General features: G+C 43.2%; 1 protein-coding gene across 6 annotated transcripts in view; it reads left to right on the top strand.

Moving 5' to 3' along the window:
* LOC110488840 (protein FAM110B) overlaps nucleotides 1-25,864 on the top strand; it is a 56,728-nt gene that overhangs the window by 14,275 nt on the left and 16,589 nt on the right. Inside the window, exon 1 of one of the 6 annotated variants that reach the window (XM_036947385.1) lies at nucleotides 18,189-18,249. The exons of 1 other annotated variant lie outside the window; for it this stretch is intronic. The gene's annotated coding sequence lies outside the window, so the exon portion shown is untranslated. Of the gene's footprint in view, nucleotides 1-18,188; nucleotides 18,250-18,283; nucleotides 18,467-23,323; nucleotides 23,620-24,644; nucleotides 24,809-25,045; nucleotides 25,169-25,864 lie in introns of those variants that run through there. 4 more of the 6 variants (XM_036947395.1, XM_021561266.2, XM_036947388.1 and 1 more) reach the window with 4 other exon arrangements.

The raw sequence follows: 25,864 nt of genomic DNA, 5'->3' as shown, positions 1-25,864 counted from the left end.
TAAGGGTGGGATTGGGGTTAGGATACGAACCTGGTTTAGGGTAAGGGGTAGGATAAGGGTTTGTGTCAGGCGGTGCTCAGTATAGCGTCTTTGTAGTGTTCACAAAAAAGGTTTCCAAATGTGTTCTGCGGCTGTCCCCATAGGAGAACCTTTGAAGAACCCCTTTTGGTTTCAGGTAGAGCTCTTTTGGCTTCCATTTAGAACCTTCTTATGGGGACAACCGAATAAACCTTTTTGGTTCTTGTGAGCACCTTTTTTTCGAAGAGTTTATTGCTTTATTGCCAATGGAGTACTCGGAGGACAGGGGTAATGTGCTCCCAGGACTTAGTGTGTGTGAGTCAGGCTGCAGAGCTTTGAACCATTTGGAGCTTGTGGAGGGAGCTTGGAGTTGATGCCGGAGAGTAGTCATAACGATTCTAACACGCCGTTTATTATTCTAACCATCAGATGATTCATCTTTTCCCATGACTAAGGGCTGCTAACCACAGGCAGTGTGTGTCGGTGTAAACTTGATGACAGGATTAACTAGCTGCTACCGCAGGGTTGAAGAAACTGGACTCCCACTGTTCTATGGCTGACTGAGGTGAGCCTGACCACAAACACTCATTCCGGACCCAAAACCACAGGGCCGGTGTAGGGATGTTGGGGCAAGCACAAGCAGGAGATAAATGCAGACTACCGAAGGAGTTGGGGAAAATGGAATTAGCACCAAAGAGAAAGTGGGAGTTTAGAAGGATTGTCCAAGAAGAAAATAAACTGAGCCTTTAAAAAAGTCCATTGGAAATGTAAACTGTATTACAGAGAGAAGGGGAAAATGCACGGGCCAAAAGAGAGATAGTAGGACAATGATTTTAGAAAGTGCATAATGAGCCATTGAGAAAGTACAGTAGAAATGCATGTCAGTGTGTGACAGAGAAAAAGGACAAGAGAGAGAGAGAGTTAGGCATAACATGTGGTGTTGTGCAGGCCTGACCGACTCTGAAAAGGTAAACGAGAAGTGAACTGAAATTAACGCATAAGGCACATCTGGCTTCCTGGTTGAGTTGCGGCCGCACTTTATCTGAATGGACACAAAGGGCATGAGTCACTAGCCCTGTTTCCACTAGAGCAGAGCTCTAACTAGACTACAGTGAACTGTGTTAGAACAACAGTGGGCTGAGTAAGAGACCTGCCTACACACCCATACAGACAGGCTAAGCAGGACTCATGTGAAACAATACCAAGCTGTGTACTCATTGTACAGTAGATTTGCCCTCACCGATAATACACTGACCCCAGTCTGTTATTTGGTAGCTAAACCAAGACACATTCTGTTTAACTAACAAAGGAACTAATCAAGAAGGGATTGGTTCACCACTATCAGCCTCTCCAGTGCAAAACATGCAAATCTCTGTGGTAGACTGCACTCGTCATAGAATCTATAGATAACAATGTTTGAAACAGGCTGTTTCAAGATGACTATTGAGTTCTACTATAAGAGAGACTATTGAGTGAATCATGAGAAGGTTATGGTATGGCTGGGTATAGAAGTGGACCCAAAGGGTAATTTAGGGTGAAGCTCCGCACCAGACTGACTCTCTGTTGGGAGTGCACACAGCATAGACCATTCCTCCTCTATGGGTGGTTGTGGACATTGGCATTTGTAACAGACGTCTTCCAAGAGAATGCGCTCATAAGGCCTCATCTCAATAAGCCTTTGCCTGAATCTCAACAATAAAAAAACATCACCAGGAAAGATGAGCAAAACAAATAACAATTGTACTAGTTTTTTAGGATGGAAGGAAAAAGTGACCACGTCAGCGATCATAAGGGGAGGAGTGGGATGGGAAGAAACAAAGACACTAGTGATGATGCTTGTTTTTTTAGGAGAGCGGGTTGGACCACCTCCCCTCATATCTGAGAGAGGAGTGTGTGTGTGTGTGTGTGTGTGTGTGTGTGTGTGTGTGTGTCTGTGTGCATTTGTGTAGCTCTAAGTACACAGTATCCCTTTGAAGCTCCATAACAATTCCAGTTTCTAATTCATCTCAATTTGCATTATGTATCTACTTGGACAGTGATATCAATGTTTAGACAACTAAAGCAATCCTAATACAGTGTGTTTCTTCTAATGATTGTATTCCATGACCTTTCTACCCATTGTGTTAATGTAGGAATTTGATCTCAGCACAGTGGCTAGTTGCTCAGGACCTCTGTGCACCAGTTTGCCTGAAGTAAATCAGAAAGAGAGAGAAGGAGGAGGTAGAGACAGAGAGTGAGAGAGAGAGAGAGAGAGAGAGACAAATTTGACCCCAATAACTACCGTGGGATATGCGTCAACAGCAACCTTGGGAAAATCCTCTGCATTATCATTAACAGTGACTCGTACATTTCCTCAGTGAAAACAATGTACAGAGCAAATGTCAAATTGGCTTTTTACCAAATTATCGTACGACAGACCACGTATTCACCCTGCACACCCTAATTGACAAACAAACAAACCAAAACAAAGGCAAAGTCTTCTCATGCTTTGTTGATTTAAAAAAAAGCCTTCGACTCAATTTGGCATGAGGGTCTGCTATACAAATTGATGGAAAGGGGTGTTGGGGGGAAAACATACGACATTATAAAATCTATGTACACAAACAACAAGTGTGCGGTTAAAATAGACAAAAACACACATTTTTCTCCACATGGCCGTTGGGTGAGACATGGATGCAGCTTAAGCCCCACCCTCTTCAACATATATATCAACAAATTGGCGAGGGCACTAGAAAAGTCTGCAGCACCCGGCCTCACCCTACTAGAATCTGAAGTTAAATGTCTACTGTTTGCTGATGATCTGGTGCTTCTGTCACCAATCAAGGAGGGCCTACAGCAGCACCTAGATCTTCTGCACAGATTCTGCCAGACCTGGGCCCTGAAAGTAAATCTCAGTAAGACCAAATTTATGGTGTTCCAAAAAAGGTCCAGTCGCCAGGACCACAAATAAAAATTCCATCTAGACACCGTTTCCCTAGAGCACACAAAAAAACTCTACATACCTTGACCTAAACATCAGCACCACAGGTAACTTCCACAAAGCTGTGAACGATCTGAGAGACAAGGCAAGAAGGGCATTCTATGCCATCAAAAGGAACATACAATTCTACATAACAATTAGGATCTGGCTAAAAATACTTGAATCAGTTATAGAACCCTTTGCCCTTATGGTTGTGAGGTCTGTGGGACAAACACCAAATTGGGACTCTGCATGCAGAATTCTGCAAAAATATCCAAATATAGAACACCAAATAATGCATGCAGAGCAGAATTAGGCTGATACCCACTAATTATCAAAATCCAGAAAAGAGACGTTAAATTCTACAACCACCTAAAAGGAAATTATTCCCAAACCTTCCATAACAAAACCATCACCTACAGAGAGATGAACCTGGAGAAGAGTCCCCTAAGCAAGTTTGTGTTCACAAACACAAACACACCCAATAGAGCGCCAGGACAGCATCACAATTAGACCCAACCAAATCATGAGAAAACAAAAAGATAATTAATTGACACATTGGAAAGAATTAACTAAAAAACAGAGCAAACTAGATTGCTATTTGGCCCTAAACAGAGAGTACACAGTGGCAAAATACCTAACCACGGTAACTGACCCAAACTTAAGGACATTTTTGACAATGTACAGACTCAGTGAGCATAGCCTTGCTAATGAGAAAGGCAGCTCTGGCTCTCAAGACACTGCCCACAAAATGAGGTGGAAACTGATCTGCACTTCCTAACCTCCTGCCAAATGTATGACCATATTAGAGACACATATTTCCCTCAGATTACACAGATCCACAAAGAATTTGAAAACAAACCCGATTTTGATAAACTCTCATATCTACTGGGTGAAATACCACAGTGTGCCATCACAGCAGCAAGATTTGTGACCTGTTGCCACAAGAAAAGGTCAACCAGTGAGGAACAAACACCATTGTAAATACAAACTATATTTATTCGTATTTATTTTCCCTTTTGTACTTTAACCATTTGTACATCGTTAGAACACTGTATATATACATAATATGACATTTGTAATGTCTTTATTCTTTTGGAACTTCTGTGAGTGTAATGTTTACTGTTCATTTTTATTATTTATTTCACTTTTGTATATTATCTACTCCACTTGCTTTGGCAATGTTAACACATGTTTCCCATGCCAATAAAGCCCCTTGAATTTAATTTGATTGGATTGAGAGAGAGGGAGAAAGAGTATGTACCAGTTTGTGTGACATAATCAGGAGAGAGAGGAGAGAGAGAGACGGGGAAGAGAAAGAGAGAGAGAGAGGGAGCGAGAGAGAGAGAGAGAGGGAGAGAGAGAGAGAGAGAGAGCGAGAGAGAGAGAGAGAGAGAGAGAGAGAGAGAGAGAGAGAGAGAGAGAAAAAACTTAGCCAGCAGACTACATCATGGGAATGTTGCATGTTAGTGTGGAGTCAAGGCCAGCCAAGAATAGAGCTCTCTCTTCATGATGATTTATTTAAATGAACCACATTTAGGGTCCTTTGGCAACCAGAAGTCTGTATATACTCGGACAGTAGCTGTCACGTTCTGACCTTAGTTCCTTTGTTTTGTCTTTGTTTTAGTATGGTCAGGGCGTGAGTTGGGGTGGGCAGTCTATGTTCCTTTTTCTATCATTTGGGATTCTGTGTTTGGCCTGGTATGGTTCTCAATCAGAGGCAGCTGTCAATCGTTGTCTCTGATTGAGAACCATACTTAGGTATCCTGGTTTCACTTTTGAGTTGTGGGTGATTGTTTCCTGTGTCTGTGTGTTCCACACGGAACTGTTTCGGTTTGTTATTTCACTTGGTTATTTTTGTATTTTGTCGTGTTCAGTTTGTTCTATTAAATATGGACACTTACCACGCTGCGCATTGGTCCTCCTCTTCTCCTTCATACGACGACCGTTACAGTATCCTACACTACAGAATACATTAAAAGCTGGCGAGGTTGTAATGTAACTGAATATCACATGTACAGAACCATTCATGTACAGTATAGTATGAAACATATGGTAGAACGTCTAGCTGTGCTCTAGTCTGTATCTGTGTAGTATTCTACATGTCTTTGGCATAAGACAAACATAGTTTTATTTTATTTCACCTTTATCTAACTAAGCAAGTAAGTTAAGAACAGAACAAATTCTTGTTTACAATGACGGCCTACCATACCATTTTATCATGCTATCAACTATCATGACTCGTTGTATATTTTTATGTATATTGCTACTAATAATAACCATAATTTATGTAATGTGAGGCTAACACAGTCTACTGTGCTAAACATTAACTTTCCTAGCCTGTTCCCAGATTTGTTTGTGCTATATAGCCAACTACTATGATCATTGTCATGCACGACGACCATTGGAGTTGGAAATACAACACAAACAGATTTGGGACCAGGCTATAAAGTGTTAGATAAAGTTCTGGGTAGTTTCCATTGTGACAGGTGTCATCAGTCCAACGGTGATGGGGACACTCACTCTGGTGGATGTACAATACAGTGAAATCAGAACCGGATCTCAACCAGTCAGACAGATCAAAATGATTGATGAGTCTGTCTACTCGTAGAAATGTTAAAGAACTTGTCTTCGTGCCAGCTCTGTCTCTTATTAGTGACTGATGTAATTCCAACCTCCCATTCGATATGAACTTATTCCTTCACCATGGCTTTTGAAACATTCAGTGCAGTTTTATCTAGAGTGTGGGTAATACTTTTACTTAATGAATTAAGTATTTCATGATTTTTGGGATTATACTCCACACCAGACTGTGGATTACTGTTGACCTGGTGTGATGCTGCCACAAGTGTGGGTTGATAGGCACATACAAACATACTTATGACAGGTTTAAATTCTAATGATAACGTTATTAAACTTCTATAGTGCTTTTCATATAATCTCAAAGCGTTTCAAGAGAAAATAACAAACAAGCAATATATCATGACAGGTCAACCAATGCCATACTGTAATTGACTGTATCTGCCAGTTCTGACTGCATTATTTGCACTGCAATTCGAAGATGGCTGCCAAAGCCATTTCTGGTGCTCGTCCCTTTAAGACGGATGAGCTACATCCATTTTTTGGACTTATAAATGAATAATGTGTACCCATTGATTCTTGAAGAATATAAAGTGCCTTCAGAAAGTATGCACTCCCCTTGACTTAGTCCACATTTTGTTATGTTACAGCCTGAATTCAAAATGTATAAAATCTTTTTTTTTCCCCTCTACACACAATACCCCATAATGGCAAAGTTAAAACATGTTTTTAGACATTTTAGCAAATGTATTAAATATGAAATACAGAAATATCTAATTTACTTAAGTATTCACACCCTACAATACTTTGTAGATGCACCATTGGAAGTGATTAGAGCTGTGAGTCTTTCTTGGTATGTCTCTAAAGCCTTGATTGGCAGTTTGAATTGACTCAAATCACATTTTCTTTGCAAATCCGAATCAAATCTGTTCCTTTTCCTGCAGTCTGAACAGTCAAAAAGCACATGGAATCGGATATTTCAAGACACATTTTAAACCACCTTCGTAAGTGGTTTGAAGAAAGATACTAATCTGATTCCTGGCCATGCAACTTATTTTCCCTCAAGTGGTTTTTAGACTGTTATTTGGCATATATTCTTGCTTGCTAGCTACTCTGTCGATAGTTTGACAAGAACATGTGGTAGCTAACTAGCTTGTTAATTGTTTACAAACAAATAAGTGGATATGCTATAGCTAACAGCTAGCTAGTTGATTTCTGTGGCTAGCCAAAATGTACTTGTTTTGAAAGTTGGATCATCTTATTCTTTGAGGCTTTCAAAGTGATCTTACACTATGATTTTGAACATTCAAATCAACTGGGAAACGTCCATGGCAATTCATCTCCCAGCAGACTGAACCAGGTTTTCCTCTAGGATTTTACCTGTGCTTAGCTCGATTCCATTCATTTTTTATCCTGAAAAACTCCCAAGTACTTAATGACTACAAGCATACCCATAATATGATGCAGCCACCACCATGATTGCCATAACAAATGGGTTGAATACTTATTGACTCGGCTTTTTATTTGAATTAATTTGTAAACATTAGGAAAAACAAAGTTCCGCTTTGACATTATGGAGTATTGTGTGTCGGCCAGTGACAAAACATCTCAATTTAATACATTTTAAATTCAGGCTGTAACACAGCAAATTGTGAAAAAAGTCAAGGAGTGTAATTACTTTCTGACGGTACTGTAATTTATAAATGCCTCATAATCTCAGTTCAACTGTCGTACCCCATTAGAACCCAAAATATAAGCTTGTTTTACTCTGATATTTGTATGGATGATCATGGTCCGTCCTTGCATCCATAGCCCTGTCTATGAAATTGAGATTGGTTACATTTCTCCATTCCCATCCCTCAGCTTTTAATCGAAATGGGCAGGGAAAATGCTTTTGTATGGTTTCAACTGCTGAATGCTGCTTTAAGAAAAGGTAGCATTTTGGGGAATGTCACACCCTGACCATAGTTTACTTTGTATGTTTCTATGTTTTGGTTGGACAGGGTGTGATCTGAGTGGGCATTCTATGTTACATGTCTAGTTTGTCCAGTTCTATGTTCGGCCTGATATGGTTCTCAATCAGAGGCAGGTGTTCGTCATTGTCTCTGATTGGGAACCATATTTAGGTAGCCTGGGTTTCACTGTGTGTTTGTGGGTGATTGTTCCTGTCTATGTGTTAGTACAGCCAGAGCTGTCAGTCAGCATGGAGCAGCCAGTCAGCATGGAGCAGCCAGAGCTGCCAGTCAGCATGGAGCAGCCAGTCAGCATGGAGCAGCCAGAGCTGCCAGTCAGCATGGAGCAGCCAGTCAGCATGGAGCAGCCAGTCAGCATGGAGCAGCCATGCTCGACCAGAGAATCGACCAGATTCTTTCAGATCTGCCAGTCAGCCAGACTCTTCCAGATCTGCCAGTCGACCAGACTCTTCCAGATCTGCCAGTCGACCAGACTCTTCCAGATCTGCCAGTCGACCAGACTCTTCCAGATCTGCCAGTCGACCAGACTCTTCCAGATCTGCCAGTCGGCCAGACTCTTCCAGATCTGCCAGTCGGCCAGACTCTTCCAGATCTGCCAGTCGACCAGACTCTTCCAGATCTGCCAGTCGACCAGACTCTTCCAGATCTGCCAGTCGACCAGACTCTTCCAGATCTGCCAGTCGACCAGACTCTTCCAGATCTGCCAGTCGACCAGACTACCTGCCTGGGCTTCCTCTCAGTGCTGAGCTTCCTCTCAGTGCTGAGCTTCCTCTCAGTGCTGAGCTACCCATCAGTCCCGAGCTACCTCTGTCCCGAGCTGCCCCTCTGTCCCGAGCGGTCATTAAGGAGGGTAACCTATCTAGGTACGCTAAGGAGGTGGACTAAAACTATTATGGAGTGGGGTCCACGTCCAGCGCCAGAGAAGCCACCGCGGACAGATGCCCACCCAGACCCTCCCCTATAGGTTCAGGTTTTGCGGCCGGAGTCCGCACCTTGGGGGGGGGGGGGGGGGTACTGTCACACCCTGACCATAGTTTACTTTGTATGTTTCTATGTTTTGGTTGGTCAGGGTGTGATCTGAGTGGGCATTCTATGTTACATGTCTAGTTTGTCCAGTTCTATGTTCGGCCTGATATGGTTCTCAATCAGAGGCAGGTGTTCGTCATTGTCTCTGATTGGGAACCATATTTAGGTAGCCTGGGTTTCACTGTGTGTTTGTGGGTGATTGTTCCTGTCTATGTGTTTTCACCAGATAGGGCTGTTTAGGTTTTCGTTACGTTCATCACGTTCTTTATTTTGTAGTGTTTGTATTGATTCGTGTTTTACGTTTGTTCATTAAAACATGGATCGCAATCTACACGCTGCATTTTGGTCCGACTCTCCTTCTCATATAGAAAACCATTACAGGGAAATGTTTGGTCTTTACCTGGGGCTGAGGTTTTAATGTAATGAAAAGCCTTTATCAGCCTAGACATAGCCATTAATTAAAGTAAATATATATTGCTCATTATTGTGGACTTTACTCACCCTTCAACGAGTAGAGTTTTTGTTTGTTTTGAGATTTCCATGAACATTGAACATGTGAGGAAATCTCTACACATAGTGGATTACTGTTGACCTGGTGTGATGCTGCCACAAGTGTGAGTTAATAGGCACATAAATGATAATAATTACTGTATTAGTTATTAAACTTCTATAGCACTTTTAATAGAACCTTAAAGCACTTCAATAGCAAAAAACAAACAAGCAATATTTCACAACAGGTTAACCAATAGAAGATGGAGAGGGGCAGTTCATGGCTTGAGCAGAGGGAGCAGGTCAGAGGATGGGAGATGATGGTGATGCTGATGATCCTCTAGACTTCTCCTCTTCCACTCTCTGTAGCACCCACCTTGACTCCATGCCAAAGCTTCTCCTCCTCCCATAGTGTAAACTAACTCTACTGGTGTGCCTGTGCCAGTCATTCACAGTGGAGGAGTTTGGGGACTGACGCAACAGGCTTGAATGGCTGAAGGGCATCGGACTTAGGTCATGCAGGCCAAACACCTGGCCAGGCAGACATCAGCCTGGTCCCCGATCTGTATGTGCTACCTTGCCTGTTCCTATGGTCATTGTCATGTGACCAGTGTACACAGAGGCATGTAATTGTGGAGTTTGGAATAAATGCTAACATGGATAGAAGTGGATTATTACTGTGACGACACAGACGGGAGGAATTGCAATGAACTTGTCCTGAATAGGACAGGATACTTATCTCAATGATACCTGTATATCCAGGCATATGATATGGGGTATACACAAGCACCTCCTCTAAATACCCTGGCTCATTGTAGTCATCACCATAGCTGAATGCTAGGATAAAGTCAGTGAGACAGAGAGAGCACAGAAAGAGGCTCAGACAGCTATAGAGCCTATCAGCTTCCTTCACCCCACAGCTCTTTGAAGCTTACATGGTTCTCTTTTCCTGCTCACATCATAGGCCATCGGGGAACTGCCAGAGCAGCACACTCCATCACTCATCCTTCACATCAACACACACACATCTATGATCACACACCAGTAGCGTAGGCAGAAATTCATTGGTGGTTGGGCCCATATAAATAGAAGGAATAAAATTAGCTTGGAACCTCTAACCCTGGCAATTTGACACACTACAAAATACACTACATGACCAAAAGTATGTGGACACTTGCTTGTCTGACATCCCATTCCCAAAATCATAAGCGTTAATATGGAGTTGTCCCCCTTTTGCTGGTGTAACAGCCTCCACTCTTCTGGGAAGGCTTTCCACTAGTTGTTGGAACATTGCTGCAGGGACTTGCTTCCATTCAGCCTCAAAAGCATTAGTGAGATGTTGGGTGATTAGGCCTGGCTCACAGTCGGCGTTCTAATTCATCCCAAAGGTGTTCGATGGGGTTGAGGTCAGGGCTCTGTGCAGGTCAGTCATTATGCCATCATTTACTTCAATGGGGACGCCCGTTCTATTCATTCTATTTCTATGGGTGGGCCTGCAGAAATTTTAGTGGCCAAAAAATAAATATATGTAGGAAGCATTTTTTGGGTGGGGCAGTTATCTTCCTGCAATGCTACATATTTTACCATAGGTCAAAGATAGTTTTATTGCTAATCTCATACTATTCTACACATTTTGCCATGAGGCTGAGAGAAAATGTTGCTGTTTTAAAGCTAATTATAGCTAACATATAGGTGTGTTGACGGTGAAGAAGGTTCTGCATTATGAGCTGTCTTATTTGCTAAATGAACAAATTAAGAAGGCAGTGGCATGGTGCATATAGCCATGGAAGCACAGTGATATATGCCTCAATGCAGTCATATTTGTGGCTTATTGGGGGTGTGGATTTCAGTTAGTTATTTTGGGCCACCCAACCCATGAGAGTGAATGTCATTCCAGTTCGTCTGAATGCCATTCCAGTAAACTGCTTGCTCTGAATTCTATCTGATGGTGTTCGTATGTTTAGGTCAAAAGACAAATAATGTGCCGTTTGGAACACTGACAAGTAGAGAGAATTCAAAGAAAATCTTTTTTTTTTTGTTGCTCAATCTAGTTGGGTGGGCCTGGATCCCACTGGGTGGGCCGCAACCCCAACCAGGACTACGAGCCTGTCACACACACGTGATCACATTCCTGCACCAGCCAGGCCGCTCAATATCCACTGCGAAAGTTGACATCCGTCCAGGTAAGCAGAACGTCGGAAGATGACTTCAATGCTGGCCACTAGGGACAACGGTGATCGCTATTACCAGCTAGGGTGTTTTTTAAATTAAGCTTTATGTAACTAGGCAAGTCAGTTAAGAACAAATTCTTATTTACAAAGATGGCCTACCCCAGCCAAACCCTAACCCGGATGACACTGGAACCAATTGTGCGCCGCCCTATGGGACTCCCAATCCCCGCCGGTTGTGATACAGCCTGGAATCAAACCAGGGTCTGTAGTGACGCTTCTAGCACTGAGATGTAGTACCTTAGACCCCTGCGCCACTCGGAGATGGCGAATGGATGTAATCTGTGAACTCCGGCTCAGAGGGTTGCATGTTCAATCCCAGTGCCAGGCACTCGTTTTAACCCTATCCCAAACATAACAATTTGGAATTAATGCCTAAACTTAACCTTTGAAATTTGACTTTTATGAGAGCTTGTTGGGTGCACACTCACACACACACAGGATCACATGCAGGTACAGCCACACACACTTCAAAATGGCAAAGACACACAAAAATCACATGCACACACATATGTACACACACACACACACACACACATACACACACAGAAACGCAGTCTCACACACACAAACACATACTTCAAAAATGGCCTATAAAGCCCCAGGGGAGCAGGGTGTGGACGGTGGGGTGATAGGGGGAGGAAGAGAAGAGGCAGTCTAACACAAACACGACCCCCTCGTGAACCTGGCATTTCCTCTTCCCTCCTCCTTATCTCTTTTCAAGCCGCTCTCATTTTCTCCTAGATTTTTTCACCTCGCTAGCTGACACAGCTGCAAGCCTATGAGACTCGGCCCGCTCTCTGACAAACTTCAAACTTCATCTGTCCGTGAGTTTGTGTGCAAGAGGTTGGTGAGGAAGAGGAATGCAACATTCTTGCACATAGTGAACCTCTGAACACAGATACTCACTGACTCATTTCCACGTCAATGAAAACCGCACTGTCAATATGCCAGTACAAACAGTCAATGGAGGCAAAACGCATCAGTGAGGTCAAATGAACTTCCCTAACACTACTGTAGGAGTTACAGTGGAACTCCATCATATCCTTCCTCAGAATGCTCTGGGAATGTTGTCTAGTGATTCACGTGCTTTGTTCACTTGCCGGTACTCACATTCATTCAGTGAATTTGCCGTTATTGTTTGGCAACTCACTCTGTTGATACCATATTTAGGGAATTGAATGAAAGTGTTATTCCCAGTAACTGACAAATTGGGAATAGCAGGGAGGAAGTTAGCTCACCAAGGGGTGGGGTCTGTCTGTATTAGTGTTATTTTCCTCCATTCATGAATCAATGGACTGGATTTCCACATGGTCTGTTTTCAAGGCCAGTTTTGGCATCAGAATCAGAACTGTTTTCCTATCAAATACCCAGCATTAAACAAATACCATCTTCTAGAGTGTCCCACTCCCAACTCCTTACACATTCAAGAATGGGCGATACAGGTAAATAAACCCTGGTGTGTGTGTGTGTGTGTGTGTGTGTGTGTGTGTGTGTGTGTGTGTGTGTGTGTGTGTGTGTGTGTGTGTGTGTGTGTGTGTGTGTGTGTGTGTGTGTGTGTGTGTGTGTGTGTGTGTGTGTGTGTGTGTGTGTGTGTGTGTGTGTGTGTGTGTGTGTGCAAGCGTGCCTGTCCTGTTTTGTGTCACTCATTGAGAACGGATTGTTTCTTCCTGGGAGAAATGAGGGGAAACTGTAGAAGGTCTCTTCTTCCTGTTTATAGCATCCGTCGTGTTAACACTTCACCCCCCAAAAAACACAGAAAGCACAGAGAGATGATAGAAATGGGTTGAGGATAAATAGACAGGCCGAGGTAAACCGAATTTAGGCTTGGGTGGCATAATTAGACAAGAGGTAATCTGTTACTAACACTAGGCCTGTTCTGATATCTAAAGACATGGGGACACTTGTAAAGCAGGTGTTTCTGAATGCCTATTTTAGGTGAGTTTGGGGTAATTGCTTATCTGGATCTCCCACAGTGATCACAACCAAATGTTATGATAAATAAAATGGTGACCACCTGTTACCATTGGTATACATTGTCACTGGATTTCTGAGCTCTGTTGGTTATATCAAAGTATTTCCAAAAGTTTATCGCAATGACAAAAAATACAAACAGTATGGGGTAAAAGTATGGGGTAAAATGTTAAGATTTCCTATATGCAACATCGGACAATTCATCTTGATAACATCATTTGTCGTTTGGAATGTATCTGAAAAGGAAGTAGATGCGCTAACAGAGGAAAACAATACCTACAGGCTGCCAAACTCAATGGCTGACATGGGTGAAGCCTGACCAACTATCTCCCATAAAATGACAGCAGACACTGACCATAGCATTAGCGTGGCGGCACCTCTTCCCTGGACAACAACGTTACTGGGAGATCCGGTCAAGACAGGGTCAAGCCTATTTGACATTGTTTTAAGGTCATAAAGAGACCAACAGTTCTTTACCAATGCCTAACTTAAACCTGGCTCTAAAAAGCCATGCTCAGGGCTAGGTAGATGATCAATCCAGGCTGTTCAGAAATGGAAGGGCTACGAGGAAAGGTCCACATAAAATGGTGGCATGGTCTGGTACCATTAACCCAAGTGGTCAGACTGTGGTCAGACCAAGTGGACCAGGGAGGTTTGTACATTTTAGCACTTTAAAAAGGTCTCTTTATGTCAACAGCCATATTCTAGTCAACGGTGCCTGTAATGGTCACATAAAAGGTGTCAGTGTTTTGGACTGCGGCATCGAAAGCAAGCAAGATGGACTGAGGCTCCTTCTTTTAATGACCATGTGACATTATACTTTAGAGGAGCCTGGGGTTATACAAGAGTGGAGCCAGTGAGACTGTGTGTCTGGCTGCCTATGTGACCCCTATTTACCTCAGCCTATACCTCCCCCTCTATGTTCCACGATATGGGTCATTTCGCAACAAGCACCCCTCAAGAAAGCTCTGGACCGCTCCACATACTGCTGCTTATGGGGGATTATAGTTTCCAATGGGATCACAATCAGATCAAAGCGGTATATGGGCAACTCAATCTAAAAAGAGCCTGACTAATCAACTTTTAATTCAGGGTAAAGCCTCCAGGTATCGCCGTGGGCGAGGACTACAGACAATGTGATTTTCATTTAGGTTGGGCGGTCAGGGACCAGGGAGAGTTTATGCACTTTTGAAACTACACAATGCTCTAAACTAAGGCCACCTCTGTGACTGACAGGCTAGCCAGGGAACACGGTTACTTTTGAACAGCTACCCAGAAGTGAAGCATTTGCTCAAGCACAGAATAAACAAGACTCATTTCCCTCTCTCCCTCTCCACACATTTGGGCCTTTCAGGATTTTCAGGGTGGGGACACTTCTCGCAAGCATCCTTGAATTAGTTTCCCCACATCAGCAACCTCATTAGAAACGATCAAGCACTTCTCGATTACATTTCAATAAGGTACAGTAAATACAGTGTTGTGAATTAAAAGGCTGCGTGTATCAAACATGGCCTAATAGAATAACATAGTTGAACGAATCCAGAAGCCAACATCCTTACCCCTGGCATTATGCCATGTCTTCTCTCCTTTGTGATTTCATGGTCGTTTAAACACAGGTCAGGTTGTAACTGGTGTTTTGGCACTGATGTTGGTTCCCACTCGGGTGTTTTGAGTGCTGTTGTAAAAAGACAGGGAGTGATTTGGCACCTGGGTGTCATCTGTGATCGACCTCTGGCCTAACAGTTCTGTGCTATTCCGATCATTATTAAAGGCTAAAGATAATGTTTCCCCTGCACATGTTAACTATGCGCCTGCATACCTCCACTGAGAGATCTACAGTAAATGTTTGCTCTGAGCCTAAGGTAGGTATACCAGAATTGTAATAGTTGCGTAATGTTAACGATTAATGCTAAAGATTATGAACTTTGGCCTCTGCACTAAATTAATTAACTGCACATCTTTTAAAGCATACTACAACTCTTAAATCTGTACTTTTTACCATCTCAATACACAATGGTTCCACAAAACTACCCATGTTAGAATGAAAGAAAGGTTGAGTCGAGCTGCAAACACATATCTCCACATCTCCTGTCCCTACAAGCCATGTCCACTTAGTTCCATGTTGTGGGACAAGGTAAGTGCTGACAAGACCTCTGTGTAGCCACATCCGACCATCCCACTGTCCAAGAAATAACAACAAAGCAAACCGCCACAGAAAGGAACCGTAGACCCAAGCATGTTACTGCAGGTAGGAAGTGGTGGAGGGTAATGGAGAGCTAGAGGCCCATGTCTCCAGGTGAAGGACTCAGACAAATTGTAGCCAGACCGCCCAGGCCGCGTGAGGACAATAGGGCATGTCAGAGAGCCACTCACTGTCCTCAACACCTCTGTCGCGGGACAGGTGGTAAGTGACGCGCCGTCGCACTTTTGCCTTCCGGCGTCTTCCTCAAGGAGATGAGGATGAGGGTGCGGCTGGGTTGGAGGGGGAACTGGTGCACCACGGACAGACACGCAGTGTCCTCTCTTTGTCGACTTTGTTGTAGGTACTGTAGAGAGTGAATTCAAAGAGGAAAAGCTAGGAGGAGCCTCTTAAAGCAAGGTGGTTGTTGCTTTGTTTGTGTCGTCAGATAGTGTGGGCTCGGTCAGCAAGGCATCTTACCCAAATGACTTCAATGCTTGGTGACGTCATTACCATAGAAATATAGTGAATAGAACTGCACGGAAATGATGTTCGTGCTTCCATTGGGCAGAAGTCAGCGTGTTGTTGTGATTCTGGATGGCCAGATTGCTAACAAGAATGACAAGAAACTGCCATGTGGGGAATTGTAAGTGGCTCGTTTCAGTTTGTTATTGATATCATGTCTTTTTTTAGGTGTTTTGACTGATTTAATTTCAGTGCTAATATGGCTAAAGTTCACTAGCTAGTTAACTGTAACAATGTATTTGAGAGACAATAAGTGCTCATTGTGCAATAAACAGTGGAGACGAAATATAGCTTACATTTTTATCAACAATCCAAGCCAACCCAGTCTGTTTTGACCCATAGTTGCGCATGCCTCAGTTTTGTTGCTAAGCAACCAACCCATCTTGCTCATGCAATGGAATGTCATTTTGTAACGTCAGTTGAGTTGAATCAACAAATCACAGCACATTTTGATGGGTACACTTCCTGCTTTTACTTCCTGCTTTGCTCTTATGGGTACACTCGCAATGTCTGACAGTCCACCCATTATGCCATCATTGGCTTGAATTATGTTTTATTCAGTCTCTTTCTATGGTCGTTAAATTGTATACAGAGGGTCATATATCATCTATAAACCTGTATAGGCTACTATGCAATCTATTTTGGCTAAGCATGTTGCCAAAAGGTATATACAGTAGAAGTGGCTTGCCTGGGCCATGAAAACCTCCACCATATGGACTAATTGATGGTGAAAATTAGAAGAACCAAGGTGAAATGGGAGAAATGTATGGACTGGTGAATGGAGAGCAGTAGACTTAATACAGGCCTAGATGAGGCTTCCCTCCCCTGTGTGAGTGAATTTGCCTGGATCTTTCTCCACATCTATCCAGAGCCAGGTATTTGACAGATCCCTCCTCGTGTCCATGGGCAGTATTCTTGTCTGCCTTTCCCTTTGTGATCAAGACACTTTTGATGTCTGCTGACACCCACAAGCTCCGTCCAGTTTCATCCTCCATTGTAGAGCACCCCAGACCCTCCGTTGGCAAAGGTAGCTTAAGCAGGAAGAAAAACACACCCACAGGCCTTCAAGATTCCTTCCACGAGTCTATAACTGCAGCCTGAACAAAGTGCAGATATGGAAAGTGATGTTATTTCCAAAAAGAGTTTATTGAATTGAGCACTCTTCAGTGAATACACTGAATAACCTATTCCAGGGTACTAAGTCGAAGTTTGGGGTTATTGTGTGCCCATCTGAGGGAGAAGTCGGTCACATTGGACTGTATAATCCACAGGTACTAACCTCCGACCAAAAGCCAACATAGCTTCCCTTGACAGAGAAAGGCATCTTTTACAAAAGCTACTTAGGAAAAAATGATATCATAACCATGGAAAAGGAGAATATTTGCAGTAGGTAGCAGCTGGCTATGTTGGTTGCCAATAAAAAAACATGAGGGTTAAATCCACTTTCATTATGATAATGTAAACTATGGAGGGAGGGGCCGTAAAAGCAAAAGCACACGGACCTCCTTTTCATGTCTGTTCCCACAAACACTCCCACTTTGACGGTTCTCAATATTATTGAAGTTGGCCGTATTGACACCTAGCTTTGACTTGCCATTCAGCTATCACGTTGACCTACATACGGACACTTATCCTGAAGTTTCCACTGTTTGTTTTCGCAGAACGCCTGAATGTGTTGCTTCCAATTGTTTGTGTATTGAAGTGTAGGCCGAATGACATCTGCTGCTTGACTCCAACGCACTTTTCATTAAGATGGCATGTCCTCTGGCTCAGCCCAGCATGTCTGGCATTGTTTTAAGGAGACAAAGACATTTAGTTGTTCACCCAGAGGCTACACTTCCCTGAGCCAACTGGAAATACCTAGGCCTCCAGAGAATGTTATCCTCCATCCTCTGCCATGCTTTGACTCCTTTCTTCTTCACTTCTTCCAATAATGTTGTTTTTTAATAAGATAAAATATTACACATGGCACATTCATGTCATTCTCATCGCACACTTGGGATTCCCAGCACCTTGTGACTGTTTTCCTCAACGAGCAATGGGTGTCACGCCCTGACCATAGAGAGCTGTTTATTCTCTGTTAGTTGGGGCGTGATAGTGACTAGGGTAGGTCATCTAGGTGATTAATGGTTTATGTTGGCCTGGTATAGTTCCCAATCAGAAATAGCTGTTTATCGTTGTCTCTGATTGGGGATCATATTTAGGTAGCCATTTCCTCATTGTGCTTTGTGGGATCTTGTCTACAGATAGTTGCCTGTGTGCACACCAGTAGCGTCACGTTTCGTTTGTGCTTGTTTGGTGAGTTTCTATTAATTAAAATATGTGGAACTGTACTTACGCTGTGCCTTGGTCCAATCATTATGACGATCGTGACAATGGGGCTGAAACAGTGAGCTGTCTAGAGATGAGTCAGTGAGAGTATGGCTCTGACCCACAACACAGAGCTTAGCATCTCGATAGGCCTCGGCCATAGCCCCAACCATCAATCAGATCTCCACCCCCAGTCGCTATCCAGGTGAGCCAAAACAACCTTGCCACTAGCGTCAACAATTCCCGACATCTTTAGGGCTCTGGGAACTCTCACCCTCTTCTCCCTCCTTTTTTGTCTCTTTTTCTCTCCCTCGCTCTTTTTCTTGGTGAGATTACATGTGTTTAACAAAGCAACGTGGAGGCATGGTGTTCTTCGGCAGATGTAAACAAAAAAGGTGTTGTGACTGGGAGGAGAGGGCAGGGGAAGGGAGTAAAGGTCAGAGTATAAGTACAGAGTGGAGGTATCTGGGGCATGCTAGGGTCGCACAGAATGCCACCAGGTCTGGGCTCTGGAGCCTGGCTGCCTGGACTATGTACACATGCCGTGAGCTGTGAGAGGAATTAATCGGCAGGTCATGCTGATGTAACCAAACGATTCAAAGTTCTGGAAAATAGAGGGCACAGAGGGAATGGTGGTTATGACCATTAGGCCTAGATGTATACAGTGGGAAAAGTTCCCATACATAAAACAATGGGTTGGATACGATGTATACTCTCTGTTTAGTGTGATGGGTTTGCAGATCAGAGTTGTGTTTCAAGAGGGAGGATATACTGTACGGTAGGGTGGAGATTTTCAATTGGAGACAGACCATGACAGACGCATATCAGGAAAGTCCTGATGGCAAGCCATTTATCCTTTCACATCATATCTGTGTCAGTGAAAGGAAAAGGGTCTGCATCCAGAAAATGCCCTGAAGGTAAAAGTCAACTTTGTTTCTCCTCAATTCGCCCATATTCACCATCAACAACTCAATGAAAATATACAGCAACCTTGATTTGGTTTGCTGGTTAGATTGATTGATTCTGGACAACAACTGGACAAGAACTGCCACAAAAGACTGATCCATGGGCCACGGAGCCTCTTTTCTGTTGATTAGTGTGCAATCTCACTTCTTATGAAAGACAAACCAACCAACTAAACATCAATAGGCCTCATGCCGTTACATGATTACCTTTGTGCTTCCGTATGTCTAAAAAGCGGTGGGAGATGATAGCTGTAAATGGTTGGAGAATCTGAGAGCCCAGGGCAAGAGGCTGGAGGTGAAGGTGTCATTCATTTTAAAAGTGTGTGTGTGTGTGGGGGGGGGGGGGGGGGTTGCAAGGACCAGAGGTAAAAACCATTTCTGGTAGGTTTAAAATAAAACCCGACATATAGTTTAAGTCATTGATCTTTGCTTCTTTCCTGTGTATCCGGTGTCTTAGTGAAATAAAACCTATGCAAAGAGAAAGTCATAGCTATCTCTAATAGGCACTTCTTAAAGACACTGTAGACTCTATACTGACTATACGGTAGGTTCCTTTTTTGGAACATTCAGAATCAAGAGCCAACACTGACAGCTGAGAAAGTGCATAGACATGTAGTATTCTTTACTCTCCCAAACTGGGTCACAGTAAAAGTTCAGGCCCAGCCTGTTAATTGCCAATGTGTCAAATATCCTTCCACAGGCACAGATTGGGGATGTAACACTGGGTGAGCCCTGCGCTTAGGTTGGTAAAGGTAGGGCAGACAGGTCTGAGTTGGGGCACTCACATCCTGTCTGTGTGAGCCAATCACTGTCAGATAGTGGCCTCCACAGCTCAGATCCAGGCCGGATGACTTTACATTTGGGCGTTTCTGGTGGTAGCAGTGGGATCTGGAACAACTTTGTTGGACCCCCAGGGCGACCCTGTTGTCTCCCCGGCGCCCCTGCCCCTCGATACGTGATTGTTCACAGCTTTCCAGGGATTATCACCATATGTTAATAGGAGCTCAAACAGCTGACTGGCTCCAGGAATTGTGCTAAGATTTAGCCACCTGCTATGATGGCGTCTCACAACTGAGGTGGCGAGCATAGCGAGGAACAATGAGGGGTGATTTGCATTTCGCAGGATGTGCACTCGCTCCCTCGTGGGGGAAAATGGCGTCAAACAAGGTTGGGGTCTTTTGCTACCTCACACTTAGTGCCCACAGCAGGAAGTGGGACTTCCTTGACCAAGGGTTTGGGGCCATAGGTCAGCCAATGGGATCAGCAGATCATGTTACAGCACACAGATGTGAGAGAGGAGCAGTGGCACCGGTCCGGAGGTAGCCAAAATGCAGTGTGACTGACAGGTTGACCTCTGATTAGAGAAAAACGGAATTAGTTTCTTAACACACTGGAGAAGTTAAATAAAGGTTAAATAGAGGTTAACTCTAAAATAAATATATTAAAGAAGAACGAGTGAAGATAAGTGTTTCTGTTTTCTGTATGTGAGTGCATGTGTGTATCTTTGAGTGTGTTTATACTCTCTGCAGAGCAGGGGCGTCATACAGCCCCAAAATCTGAGGGGGCATAATGTATGTGAGGATGAGGGGGGGGGTTCTGGAGGGGGCTAGGGGCTTGTCCTTAAAATGGAAAATGTAACATTTTTCAAACACCTGAGACACCTCTTTCCTGCAATCTAGAACCATAATCATTATGCTTCATTCTATGTCTAAAGTATGTTTATTTTTCTGCATATCTGAGCATAATAACTCTTGAGCTGTCTGTATCCGTCATGCTGAAAGACCCAGCCACGTTTCATCTTCAATGCCCTTGCTGATGGAAGGAGGTTTTCACTCAAAATCTCACGATACATGGCCCCATTCATTCTTTCCTTTACACAGATCAGTCGTCCTGGTCCCTTTGCAGAAAAACAGCCCCAAAGCATGATGTTTCCACCCCCATGCTTCATAGTAGGTATGGTGTTCTTTGTATGCAACTCAGCATTCTTTGTCCTCCAAACACGACGAGTTGAGTTTTTACCAAAAAGTTATATTTTGGTTTCATCTGACCATATGACATTCTCCCAATCTTCTTCTGGATCATCCAAATGCTCTCTAGCAAACTTTAGACGGGCCTGGACATGTACTGACTTAAGCAGGGGGACACGTCTGGCACTGCAGGATTTGAGTCCCTGGCGGCGTAGTGTGTTACTGATGGTAGGCTTTGTTACTTTGGTCCCAGCTCTCTGCAGGTCATTCACTAGGTCCCCCGTGTGGTTCTGGGATTTTTGCTCACCGTTCTTGTGATCATTTTGACCCCACGGGGGGAGATCTTGCGTGGAGCCCCAGATCGAGGGAGATTATCAGTGGTCTTGTATGTCTTCCATTTCCTAATCATTTCTCCCACAGTTGATTTCTTCAAACCAAGCTGCTTACCTATTGCAGATTCAGTCTTCCCAGCCTGGTGCAGGTCTACAATTTTGTTCCTGATGTCCTTTGACAGTTCTTTGGTCTTGGCCATAGTGGAGTTTGGAATGTGACTGTTTGAGGTTGTGGACAGGTGTCTTTTATACTGATAAAAAGTTCAAACAGGTGCCATTAATACAGGTAATGAGTGGAGGACAGAGGATCCTCTTAAAGAAGAAGTTACAGGTCTGTGAGAGCCAGAAATCTTGCTTGTTTGTTGGTGACCAAATACTTATTTTCTTCCATATTTTGCAAATAAATTCATTAAAAATCCTACAATGTGATTTTCTGGATTTTTTTTTGTCATAGTTGAAGTGTACCTATGATGAGAATTACAGGCCTCTCTCATCGTTTTAAGTGGGAGAACTTGCACAATTGGTGGCTGACTAAATACTTTTTTGCCCCACTGTATATATGTGTGTGTGTGTGTATATATGTTTTTATTAAAACAGGACAAATCTGAGGGGGCATGTGCCCCTGTGCCCCTGTGCCCCCTATGGGCATGACACCTCTGCATGCAGAGTATTTCAAGTTACAGTGTGCTGTGCTACCTCACTCGCCCTGTCAAGAGTGATGAGAGCACGGGAATGAAAAACAGGTGTGTGTGTGTGTGAAATGTGTGGATCCCTTCTTTATCTCTTTCCTTTCCTCCCCCCGGTCACCCAACCTTTTGGAGTCTGGCACTTTTGGCTGTTTTTTATGGGAGGAAGGGAGGGAAGGGGGACAGGCACAGACGGAGGGAGGACTAGCACAGAAGGAGTGAAAAAACAACAATGATGATTGCAGATTGTGGCAAACTTCACCTCTTATCCCACACCCTGGATTAACTCTTAACTCTCCCCTACAGTGTCCAGAACAACAGTGCAGGGTTAAGTTCCAACAAGCCTTGTGTTAAACAACAATTAATCACATCATAAGCCAATCATCATCAGATATAGACAAAACACCGGAAATAGTCGCAAGTATAGGGATGATGTGTAAAGAGAATTGAGACAAATCATGTCTCATGAGGATGATAGATATAAGGCTATGCCCCACCAATCCCCACTCACCCCCATAATCCACCACAGGGGTCCGTAGAGGAGACTTCCCCCAAACCCCAAATAAATTAACAATAGTGAGGCAAGAGATTCAGGACATCCCTTGATATCTTTGCTGATGAAATGTCCCAGTCCCAAGTGACTATTGTTCATGTCATATAATCTTCTGTAGCCATCTAGACAGTCTGCTACCGCCCTAAATTGTATGACTTCAATTATCTATGAATTTGGTTTCCCCAGCCAACGCAAACTCAAGGATGTGGCTTTAATCAAAAATCTATTGAGTGAAACATATAAAGTACCAAATTGTGAATCATGTAGCTTTCTTAAAAATATAACACTTAATGTATGATGAGTAGCCCATCCATACGCAAATATATTTTAGCCATATAAATCTAAAAATGTCTAATACCAAGTTCTGTTTTGTCTTCAATATTGTTCTGAAGTACATTAGGTAAGGCATAGCCTATCATCGTCCTCCTGTCCATAATCGGTGATTATGTATGTACAATGCTTTAACTAAACATCTTGATTCTGATTAAATCTTACCTGGCCCTGGAAAATAAAAACAAGGTCAATCACCCACCCCGACATAAAGGCTGAACAGGAGTCAGTTTGCACAACGCCCTACCTGCCCACTCCCCATTGTGGCACGGAGTTGCACGGCTGCTACAACGTAAACTACCCAGTGTTCTGGCAGTCTGCGCAGGAAGCGGACGCAGCACAGCAGACAAGAAGCGTGGAGCACTAGCGGTCTGTCAGTCCGACTATCTGCCGAATAAAATAGGCTACACAAGAAGCTGAGCAGATAACCACTCGGACAGATCCATGTCCCGTCCCAGTGGTTGAAAGAACAGAAAGAAACGAGAGGACACCTTCACATGCATGAAGAACAACACACAACACAAGGTGAGCATGAAATGGATTTTTAAATGGATTGAGTAGCACAAAGTTATAATGCCCGTTTATTAGCCTACTGTAGATCTTATTACTAGGTCAATTACAAACAAAATAGGCTCCATCGTTTTGAGGAGTGTTTTCCTTCAGCGTCGAAATTCAATCGTGAATGAATAGCCTTCAGCATTGAGCATTGTCAATAATTACTTCCATATTATTTACGGTTTAATAATTTACAATAATTACTTCCATGTGATTTACGGTTTAATCAACTATGATCTGAGCTGTACATAATGCAATAAATTATGCCTGATCATATGTGGATAAATGGGAGAATAGATTCGAATTTAGCTTGTTTATAACTCTGTTGTAGGCTATTATATTAAGTTACTGAATATTAAGGGAATTTGCGAGAGGAGGTTTACTGAATGGTGCTGGAGCGCACGCTGGACACGTGTCCCTAGGCAATGTAACAAGGTGAATTCAGTGATTCTTGGCGGTGCGTTATTCGGATGAGAGGTTATTTTGCTAACGGGTCAGAAATGCCTCACTGAGAGGAACATTTTATTTATGCCTGTTTTATCATGTTGGAAACGGGAATATACAAAATGATGCACGCATGCTAGAGTTGTCCTCACCATAACTAAACGCAAAGTATGCTACTTTCAAGCCGGGTGCACTGACTTGGTATTCTTGGATACGCATAATTGTGCATCTATTTTAGGCAGTGTGCCAGTCAATTTGTCATTCCAGATGAATAGGCTATACCCTCACATGTAACATGCCTTATATAAACTGCAAGCACAAGTAATGTATTTTTGTGCATAAAGTGGATTGTGTAGTGCTACATGGCATTTTAAAGGTTAACTGTCAGCCTGGAGGCCAGCGCTGTTGGAGAAGTTGACATGTGCTATAATTCATCACATGACATGTAACCTATACACGAAGGCCCCTCGTCTGACTCACCGTGAACTGTTCTAGACTGCGGTTTCACGACTACTTGTGACTACGTTCGCGATAAAAGTGAGATCGGGTGAAATTACTTCCTGATAAGATTGAACATCCGCGCGCTGATTGGAAAAGAGGCATACCACCTTGGACCATAATATTTTTATCTGGGTAAAAACTAGGGCATGAGAAGAAATGATGGATGAGCTTCAAACCATCTGATCTCGTTCTAATGCTCTGTCATTTTCCATGAGTGAGTGCAATGTTTCATTGAGTTTTACTGAGTTACAGTTCCTATGATTTCACATGATCTATGGATTTCACATGACTGGGGATACAGATATGCATCTGTTGGTCACAGATACCTTTAAAATAAAAATGGGCCTCACAATGGGCGTCGGGATCTCATCAGTGTTTTTGTGCATTCAAATTACTATTGATAAAATGCAATTGTGTTTGTTGTCCATAGCTTATGCATGCCCATACCATAACCCCACCGCCACCATGGGGAACTCTGTTCACAACTTTGACATCAGCAACCCGCTCGCCCACACAACGCTATACACGTGGTCTGTGGTTGTGAGTCCAGTTGGACGTTCTCTAAAATGACACGGTAAAGAAATTAACATTAAATTCTCTGGCAACACGTCTGGTGGACATTTCTGCAGTCAGTATGCCAATTGCACGCTCCCTCAAAACTTGAGACATCTGTGGCATTGTGTTCTGTAAAACTGCACATTTTAGAGTGGCCTTTTATTGTCCTCAGCACAAGGTGCACCTGTGTAATGATCATGCTGTTTAATTAGCCTGGTGATATGCCACACCTGACTTGTGGATGGGTTATCTTGGCAAAGGAGAAATGCTCACTAACAGGGATGTAGAAAAATTTGTGCACAAAATTTGAGGGATTTTTTTTGTGTGTTTGGAACATTTCTGGAATCTTTTATTTCAGCTCATGAAACATGGGACCAACACTTTACATGTTGCATTTCTATTTTTGTTCAGTGTATGTTGCCTTGTAGCCATTGTGTGGCATCTGTTTACCTGCAATGGCAACATTTTATGTGGCCTCATGCAGGTTGTAGTCTAACCTGGATTAGACATTAGGCCAATGGCAATGGATCTATAGGGAAGATATTAGGCACTGATGAGCCAAATAAGTCCCCTAAAACACGAGACATGGGTGGAAGACAGCGCTACCTGAGATCTCACAATAAGACATAGCCAGCAGGTAGAGGAGCTCAAATCAGTGGTTCTTCAACAAGGTTCTTATGCAATTTTACCACACAATAGGTTTTGACTTGTCTTT

The sequence above is a fragment of the Oncorhynchus mykiss genome, chromosome 2 (assembly GCF_013265735.2).
Source record: "Oncorhynchus mykiss isolate Arlee chromosome 2, USDA_OmykA_1.1, whole genome shotgun sequence".
Taxonomy (NCBI): Eukaryota; Metazoa; Chordata; class Actinopteri; order Salmoniformes; family Salmonidae; genus Oncorhynchus; species Oncorhynchus mykiss.
Note: the sequence above shows the minus strand (reverse complement) of the source record. Positions and strands in the feature narration are given on the sequence as shown.